The 8,868-nt window shown below is 41.8% G+C and overlaps 1 long non-coding RNA gene across 1 annotated transcript; it reads left to right on the forward strand.

Annotated features, from left to right (window-relative positions):
* The first annotated feature begins 354 nt into the window (after window positions 1–354).
* LOC123107511 (uncharacterized) lies at window positions 355–5,647 on the forward strand. Its single transcript, XR_006451686.1, has 3 exons — window positions 355–509; window positions 5,467–5,544; window positions 5,613–5,647. It is a non-coding gene; the product is annotated as an uncharacterized lncRNA (long non-coding RNA).
* The last annotated feature ends 3,221 nt before the right edge of the window (window positions 5,648–8,868 follow it).

The raw sequence follows: 8,868 nt of genomic DNA on the forward strand, positions 1-8,868 counted from the left end.
TCATTACTGATTATATTATAATTTTTTCAAAGGTTGAGCCGGTATTTTACACTATCATTGAAATAACAGGTAATCTTGAAAGCATACCTGAAGCGGTGGAAGAGGATCACAGATTTTTCACTAACACAGGTATGCTTATGGTGTGGATGCCTTCTTTTCATTACTGATTATATTATAACACACATTCAGAACCATCCTTATAACTTAGAATGGACAATTCATTATTGGCTCCCAATGGCTTCATATGTCTAGGTTCCCCAACAGAAAGCTTTGTTGCGGACGATAATCAGTCTGAAGAAGAAGATGATGAGTACTTCATATTTGCTGGCAGAGGTATTGCCATTGTCGTGGATGCCTTACTTCCCTACATGTATTGCACAAAAACTGCAAGACCTATATAACACTATTCATCTCATGTATATGTAGGCGATGATGAAGACTGTGATGACATGATGGATGCATTTACAGCAGTTCCTGATCCATATGATCGTGTCTACGAGAATATACCTGTAAGTACTCACACGCTGGCACCTAAACCTGATTGCAAGCATTGTGGTGCAAAGAGGTTCCAGTATGAGACAAATGGATTTTGTTGCCGGTCTGGAAAAGTTAAGTTGGCACACTTAGAACCACCCTTGGAACTTAAAATGCTATACACAAGTTCAGATCCCAATGCCGTGCATTTTAGGGATAACATTCGATACTTCAATGGACACTTTTCATTCACTACCCTTGGAGTCAGTCTGGACAACAGATACACAAACATGAAGTCAGGAGTCTATATGTTTCGAGCTCACGGTCAGATTTACCACAACATCTTCTCATTTGGTCCAACTCAAGATGGGCCAAAGCATTTGGAACTCTACTTCTATGATGACGATCCCGGTTTACAACATAGGTTTCAGTGCTCCCCGAACCTAGACCGAGATGTCATTCAAAGGCTTGTTGACATCCTGAAGGATAATCCTTATTCTGAAACGTTCAGGAATCTAGGTGGAGTCGATGACCTTGAGGAATACCGTATTGAACTGAACACCGACATGAGGTTGGACCAACGGAGGTATAATGTGCCTATATCATCAGAGGTTGCAGCTATTTGGGTTGAGGGTAGTGAACTCTGTAAGTACTTTGAGCGTAGCATAGTATTGTTCGGCAACGACAACAAGAGATATAGCATCCAACCATATTATGGATGTTATGATACGTTGTCTTACCCTTTATTCTTCCCAAGAGGGGAGATTGGTTGGCATCCTGAAATCCCAAAGAATGGTGTCAGCTTGAATGAGATGCTTCAGTCCCGTCGCAGTGGTCGACAGAGTCTAGGTAATTCATATAACGAAAATAACATGTGTTAATGTTGTTTATCCTCATTGTACTCACTTTTCCTGATTCCCAATATTGTCCTTTTGTTATCTCTCATTTTATAGGTTCATATAAAAATAGTCGATTATGCGTATCCATTAGAGACTACTATTGCTACAAGTTTCAAATGCATCGTGGTGTATTTAACACCATGCTATACGGTAAAGGACTATTCCAACAATATGTGGTTGATATGTACATCAAGGTTGAAAGCTCAAGATTGGACTATATAAAAAACACTAGAAACAAATACGTGCTGATCTATGCCAAGGTGTTGTCGATAGCCTTCAAGCTGGGGAAAACCATGCGGATGAAGTGGGCAAATGGACTATAGTTCCTTCATCATTTATTGGGGGAAGAAGAGATAGGAGACGAAGATACCTTGATGCCATGACCTTGGTGCAAAAGTATGTAAACCCTGTATGTGTTTGTTTTTTTATATAATAAAATGTTGTGGGGTGTAAGCCCTGCAGTCTTCATGGTCAAAAAAAAGTATGGGAAGCCAGATATTTTTTTAACCATGACTTGCAACCCTAATTGGGATGAAATAATTAGTGAGCTAGAGCCTGGATAAACCCCACAGGATCGTCCTAATCTTATTGTACGAGTATTTCGAGCAAAGTTGGAAGACCTCAAGATACAACTTTTTAAAAGGCACATTCTTGGTAAGGTAGCAGCATATGTGTATGTAGTTGAGTTCCAGAAAAGAGGTCTACCACATGCTCATTTCCTCCTAATCATGGAGGGGAGGTACAAGCTAACATGCTCAGAGCAATATGACTGTCTCATATCTGCTGAATTGCCAGACAAATCCAAGTATCCTGAGTTGTACAAAATGGTCGTGAAGCACATGATGCATGGTCCGTGTGGAGTCCTAAACCCCAAGAACGTGTGCATGCAGAAAGGTAGTTGCAAGAACTATTATCCACGACCATTTAATGTGTCAACCCTTCAGGGAAAGGACTCATATCCCATATATAGGAGGAGAGATGATGGACGCCGTGCAAAGGTACGTGGCCAAGAGTTAGACAATAGGTGGGTTGTTCCATATAATCCTTACCTACTAAGAAGGTATAATTGCCACATCAATGTCGAGGTTTGCTCAAGCATAAAAGCTGTAAAGTACCTCTTTAAATACATATATAAGGGGCATGATCGAGCATCTGTTTCTATCGATGAGGTGGATAGTGATAGGAACATTGATGAGATAAAGCAATACCGAGATTCCAGGTGGGTTACTCCACCAGAAGCATTATGGAGGATATATGGTTTTGACCTTAGTCAGATATTTCCATCTGTTAGACAACTCCAACTCCACCTCCCTAATATGCACATGGTGTCGTTTCCAGCGGGTGCAAATCTGAATGATGTCCTCTCTCAAGAAGGAGCTTCCAAGACCATGCTAACTGAGTATTTTGAGGCAAACAAGAAATATGAGTTGGCTCGAGGAATTTTATATAAGGATTTCCCATCTTATTTTGTTTGGATGTCAGGTGGAAAGTATTGGAAAAGGAGGGATGAACGCACACAGATTGGGAGAATTGTGTCTGCACATCCAGCTGAAGGGGAGAGGTATTATCTTAGAGTGCTTCTAAACCATGTCACGGGTTCTACATCCTTCCAAGACCTTAGAACAATGGATCGTATTGTTTACTCGACATTCCATGAAGCTGCTGAAAGGAGGGGTGTTATCGAGTCAGATAATACTATCAACGAGTGTCTTGATGAGGCTAAGGTTTTTTATATGCCATCTTCCCTTCAGAGGCTATTTGCCACTATATTGGTCTTTTGTGAACCCAGCAATGTGCGTGGCCTATGGGACAGACACATGGAAGCTATGACAGAAGACTATCGACTAACACAAATGTGCCCCCATGCAGTTGAGCAGATGGCATTATTAGATATAAAGAATATGCTTGAATCGATGGGTAAGGACATATCATCATTCCCTCTCCCAGAAATTGACAAGTCATATGATGCCTCGGATAATGAGTCTAGGGAGATCATAGAGGAGTCCAAGATAGAGGTGGACCCAGAACACCTTGGCTTGTCATCTTTCCTAAACCCAGAACAGAGATATGCATATGATGAGATACTTGCGACCATCAATAGTGGCCAAGGAGGTGTGTTCTTTGTTGATGGACCCAGAGGCACGGGAAATACTTATCTGTACAAAGCACTACTTGCAAAAGTACGTGCCGAGGGTAAAATAGCTATTGCAACAGCGACATCAGGCGTTGCTGCATCCATCTTCCCTGGAGGGAGGATTGCACACTCAAGGTTTAAAATACCATTGAACACCGAAGACGGTGGGGTCTGCAGTTTCACCAAGCAAAGTGGGACAACTAAGCTTCTTATGAGGGCGTCCTTCATAATTTGGGACGAGGCCTCCATGACAAAGCGGCAGGCGGTCGAGGCCCTTGACAATAGCATGAGGGACATCATGGCTCGACCTGACCTGCCGTTTGGTGGAAAGACAATTGTGTTTGGGGGAGACTTCAGACAAGTGCTTCCTGTTGTTCGTAAGGGAACAAGGTCCCAAATAACTGACGTGACGCTGCGTAAGTCTTACCTTTGGGAGAATATGAGACAACTAAGACTTGTTCGTAATATGAGGGCTCAGAGCAATCCATGGTTTGTTGATTACCTTCTTCATGTTGGGAATGGCACTGAAGATACCGTGGATGATGATTACATACGGCTTCCAGATGAGATTTGTGTACCATACACCAGCGACGCCACTGATATTGATAAGCTTATTGAAAGTGTTTTCCAGATGACCCTAAAAGAAAACCTCTTGGATCGAAATTACATAACGTCCCGAGAAATTTTGTCAACTCGGAATGAGTACGTTGACAAGATTAACATGAAAATGATTGAGAGGTTTCCTGGGGAGGAAATGATATACTATAGTTTTGATCACGCGGAGGATGATCCACACAACTACTACCCTGCAGAATTCTTGAATTCATTAACACCTAATGGGCTACCTCCCCATATCCTAAAGCTAAAAATTAATTGCCCTATTATATTGTTACGCAACATTGACCCAGCGAGTGGTTTGTGCAATGGGACGAGGTTGATTGTCCGAGGATTCATGAGGAATGCAATAGATGCTGAGATTGTGTTGGGCCAGCATGCTGGCAAGAGGGTGTTCCTTCCTCAAATTCCTCTTTGCCCATTAGACGATGAGATGTTTCCATTTAGGTTCAAGAGGAAGCAGTTTCCAGTTAGACTTAGCTTTGCTATGACCATTAACAAGGCACAAGGACAAACTATACCAAATGTTGTATACCTCCCTGAACCGGTATTTTCACACGGGCAGCTCTATGTTGCTCTTTCTAGAGCTACATCTAGAAGTAATATGAAGATTCTTACTGTACCGGGTAAAAAAAAGGAAGTCCAGTCCAACTCCACTGCAAATATTACAAAGAACATAGTCTACAAAGAAGTTCTCAGCATGTAGTCCAAGGTATAAATCACTCAAGTACAATTTGGTTGCCGTAAAAATTATATCTATCTAACTAGGGTCATGTGGAGGATTTACGGAAAGACAACTTAGATACTTGCTTTAGTGTTCATGATTTTTTGTAACAACAATTATATGTGTGTTTGAATTGTTTTTAGTAGTTTCCTTTGTTACTCCCATTGTTAAAAATAATAATAATAATTCAAACAATGCCGACAGCAGGTTGCTTTGTCATCAACGCATTTCATTTGGTTGGTAGCTCCACATCCAATTTTCAGGGCACACCCTGAATATTTGTTTCCTTTCTGTCTGTTATTGGCATTTTGTTTTTCTTCGCAGAAACCTGGTTGATGTGACAAAGTTACAAGTAGTCCAATACTAATATTTTTGTATCTACATGCATGTGGACTCACCCCTTCTAAATACATATGATTCAAAAACATCTTTTACTTAACAATTTGTTTCTTTGCTTCCGTACAAAATGTACAAGTGTTGTTCAATGTTTTTTCCTTTGCCTAAATATACTACAGAGTACATACCCTCTACAAGCTCCTTGTTTTTTCGTTTGTCTAAATATACTACAGACCATTATATATATATATATATGCAGTACTGATTACCTTATTTCATTTTAGGTGAGAAGATGGATGAAGCCAGAGCTCGAGGGCCAACATTGTTAGCATAGATGGTTTTGAGCAAACGACTAAAAGAAGGTCCTGGGGATCCAAACAATGTAGTTTTGTGTGTTTGTCAGTTCCTAACATCTTGAGCAACCTTGCAGAAAGGAGCTCTTTGAGGACTGTTGTGACATAGATCTAGCAAGCTGGTGATGGTGGTGCAGGAAGTGTATGGGCGTCGACATGGCTGGAACCCCATGGTCATGAGACTAGTGATGTAGTCGTCGTCATCCTTTTTGTGCTCTCCTGTGTTGGTCTATTTTGGGATTCTGTGTACAATATCTTTTTTTTCTGTATGAGAGTTAACTGCAGTTTGTCAGGTTACTGGTTGACGATGCTCTTGTTCATGTTACCAAGGATGATGTAGGGAGTAGTTGTTTACGCATGTTGGGTTTGGGTGGCTAATGCTCAGCCCCTATGGTGTGTGTATGTGCGTGTGTGTATTAGGTTTGGGTGGCTAATGCCCAGCCCGTATGGTGTGTGTATGTGCGTGTGTGTAATACTGAAAAATTCTATATTGTTTGCATTTACTATTCATTTGGATGTATGTAAGCTTGGGAACATAATTGAATATTTGGAAAAGCATATTGATAACATACATGGGATGACCCGACATACGTCAATCTGAACACATGCATAGTTATTCCGTGCAATGCATGGGCATCTTACTAGTACGTTATTTATACATGTGATTGCACTTTGATATATACATTGATGTACTGTTTGCCAGCATACCGATCTAGGGATGGCACGGATACACAGAGGCTTGACCGTTTGAGGTCGGGTCGCTACAACTATCCTTTTTCCACACTTGTGCTTCAAAGTAGCGCCATGTTCTTCATATAGAGAGTCTCTTGAGTTATCACTTTCATATACTAGTGGGAATTTTCATTATAGAACTTGGCTTGTATATTCCAACGATGGGCTTCCTCAAATGCCCTAGGTCTTCATGAGCAAGCAAGTTGGATGCACACCCACTTAGTTTCAGTTAGAGCTTTCATATACTTATAGCTCTAGTGCATCTGTTGCATGGCAATCCCTACTCACTCACATTGATATCTATTGATGGGCGTCTCCATAGCCTGTTGATACGCCTAGTTGATGTGAGACTATCTTCTCCTTTTTGTCTTCTCCACAACCACCATTCTATTCAACCTATAGTGCTATGTCCATGGCTCACGCTCATGTATTGCATGAAGGTTGAAAAGGTTTGAGAACGTCAAAAGTATGAAACAATTGCTTGGCTTGTAATCGGGGTTGTGCATGATGTGAGTATTTTGTGTGGTGAAGATGGAGCATAGCCAGACTATATGATTTTGTAGGGATAACTTTCTTTGGCCATGTTATTTTGAAAAGACATGATTGCTTTATTAGTAGGCTTGAAGTATTATTGTTTTTATGCCAAATGATAGACTATTTCTTTGAATCACTCGTGTCTTAATATTCATGCCATGATTAGATATGTGATCAAGATTATGCCAGGTAGCATTCCACATCAAAAATTATCTTTTTATCATTTACCTACTCGAGGATGAGCAGGAATTAAGCTTGGGGATGTTGATATGTCTCTGTCGTATCTATAATTTTTGATTGTTCCATGCCAATATTATTCAACTTTCATATACTTTTGGCAACTTTTTATACTATTTTTGCGACTAACATATTGATCCAGTGCCCAGTGCCAGTTCCTGTTTGTTGCATGTTTTTTGTTTCGCAGAATATCCATAATAAACGGAGTCCAAACGGAATAAAAACTGACGGAGATTTTTTTGGAATATATATGATTTTTGGGAAGAAAAATCCACGTGAGACGATGCTCGAGGGACCCACGAGGTAGGGGGCGCGCCCTGGGGAGGCAGGCGCGCCCCTGACCCTCGTGGCCACCCCATAAGGCAGTTGCTGCCCTTCTTTCTCTGCAAGAAAGCTAATATCCGGATAGAGATCGTGTCAAAATTTCAGCCCAATCGGAGTTACGGATCTCCGGGAATATAAGAAACGGCGAAAGGGAAGAATCTGAGAACACAGAAACAGAGAGAGAGACAGAGAGACAGATCCAATCTCGGAGGGGCTCTCGCCCCTCCTGTGCCGTGGAGGCCATGGAACAGAGGGGAAACCCTTCTCCCATCTAGGGAGGAGGTCAAGGAAGAAGAAGAAGGAGGGGGGCTCTCTCCCCCTCGCTTCCGGTGGCACCGGAGTGCCGCCGGGGGCCATCATCATCACCGCGATCTACACCAACACCTCCGCCATCTTCACCAACATCTCCATCACCTCCCCCCTCTATCTATAGCGGTCCACTCTCCCGCAACCCGCTGTACCCTCTACTTGAACATGGTGCTTTATGCTTCATATTATTATCCAATGATGTGTTGCCATTCTATGATGTCTGAGTAGATTTTCGTTGTCCTATTGGTGGTTGATGAATTTCTATGATTGATTTAATTTGCTTGTGGTTATGTTGTTGTCCTTTGGTGCCCATCATATGATTGCACGTGTGGATCACACCCTAGGGTTAGTTGTATGTTGATAGGACTATGTATTGGAGGGCAAGAGTGACAGAAGCTTCAACCTAGCATAGAAATTGATGCATACGGGATTGAAGGGGGACCAATATATCTTAATGCTATGGTTGGGTTTTACCTTAATGAACATTAGTAGTTGCGGATGCTTGCTAATAGTTCCAATCATAAGTGCATAGAATTCCAAGTCAGGGATGACATGCTAGCAGTGGCCTCTCCCACATAATACTTGCTATCGGTCTAGTAAAGTAGTCAATTGCTTAGGGGCAATTTCGCAACTCCTACCACCACTTTTCCACACTCGCTATATTTACTTTATTGTTTCTTTATCTAAACAGCCCCTACTTTTTATTTACGTACTCTTTATTATCTTGCAAACCTATCTAAGAACACCTACAAAGTACTTCTAGTTTCATACTTGTTCTAGGTAAAGCGAACGTCAAGCATGCGTAGAGTTGTATCGGTGGTTGATAGAACTTGAGGGAATATTTGTTCTACCTTTAGCTCCTCGTTGGGTTCGACACTCTTACTTATCGAAAACTGTTGCGATCCCCTATACTTGTGGGTTATCAACACCCTGGAGGAGGAGCACGACATGGCAAATGCCCGTTCCGCATTCTATCAGCAACAGGCTCGAAGGTATCAAAGCAGAGAAGTACGGGCCAAAACCTATAACGTTGGCAAACTAGTTCTACGCCTGCCGGAGAAGAAAAAGAACAAGCTCAAGCCCAAATGGGAAGGTCCCTTCATTATTGACTAGGTTCTACCCGGTGGAGCGTACCATCTGCGGGATGCAACATACAATCGACTCGAGCCAAACCCATGGAATGCTGCTAGACTCCAA

The sequence above is a fragment of the Triticum aestivum genome, chromosome 5A (genome assembly GCF_018294505.1).
Source record: "Triticum aestivum cultivar Chinese Spring chromosome 5A, IWGSC CS RefSeq v2.1, whole genome shotgun sequence".
In the NCBI taxonomy this organism is placed as follows: Eukaryota; Viridiplantae; Streptophyta; class Magnoliopsida; order Poales; family Poaceae; genus Triticum; species Triticum aestivum.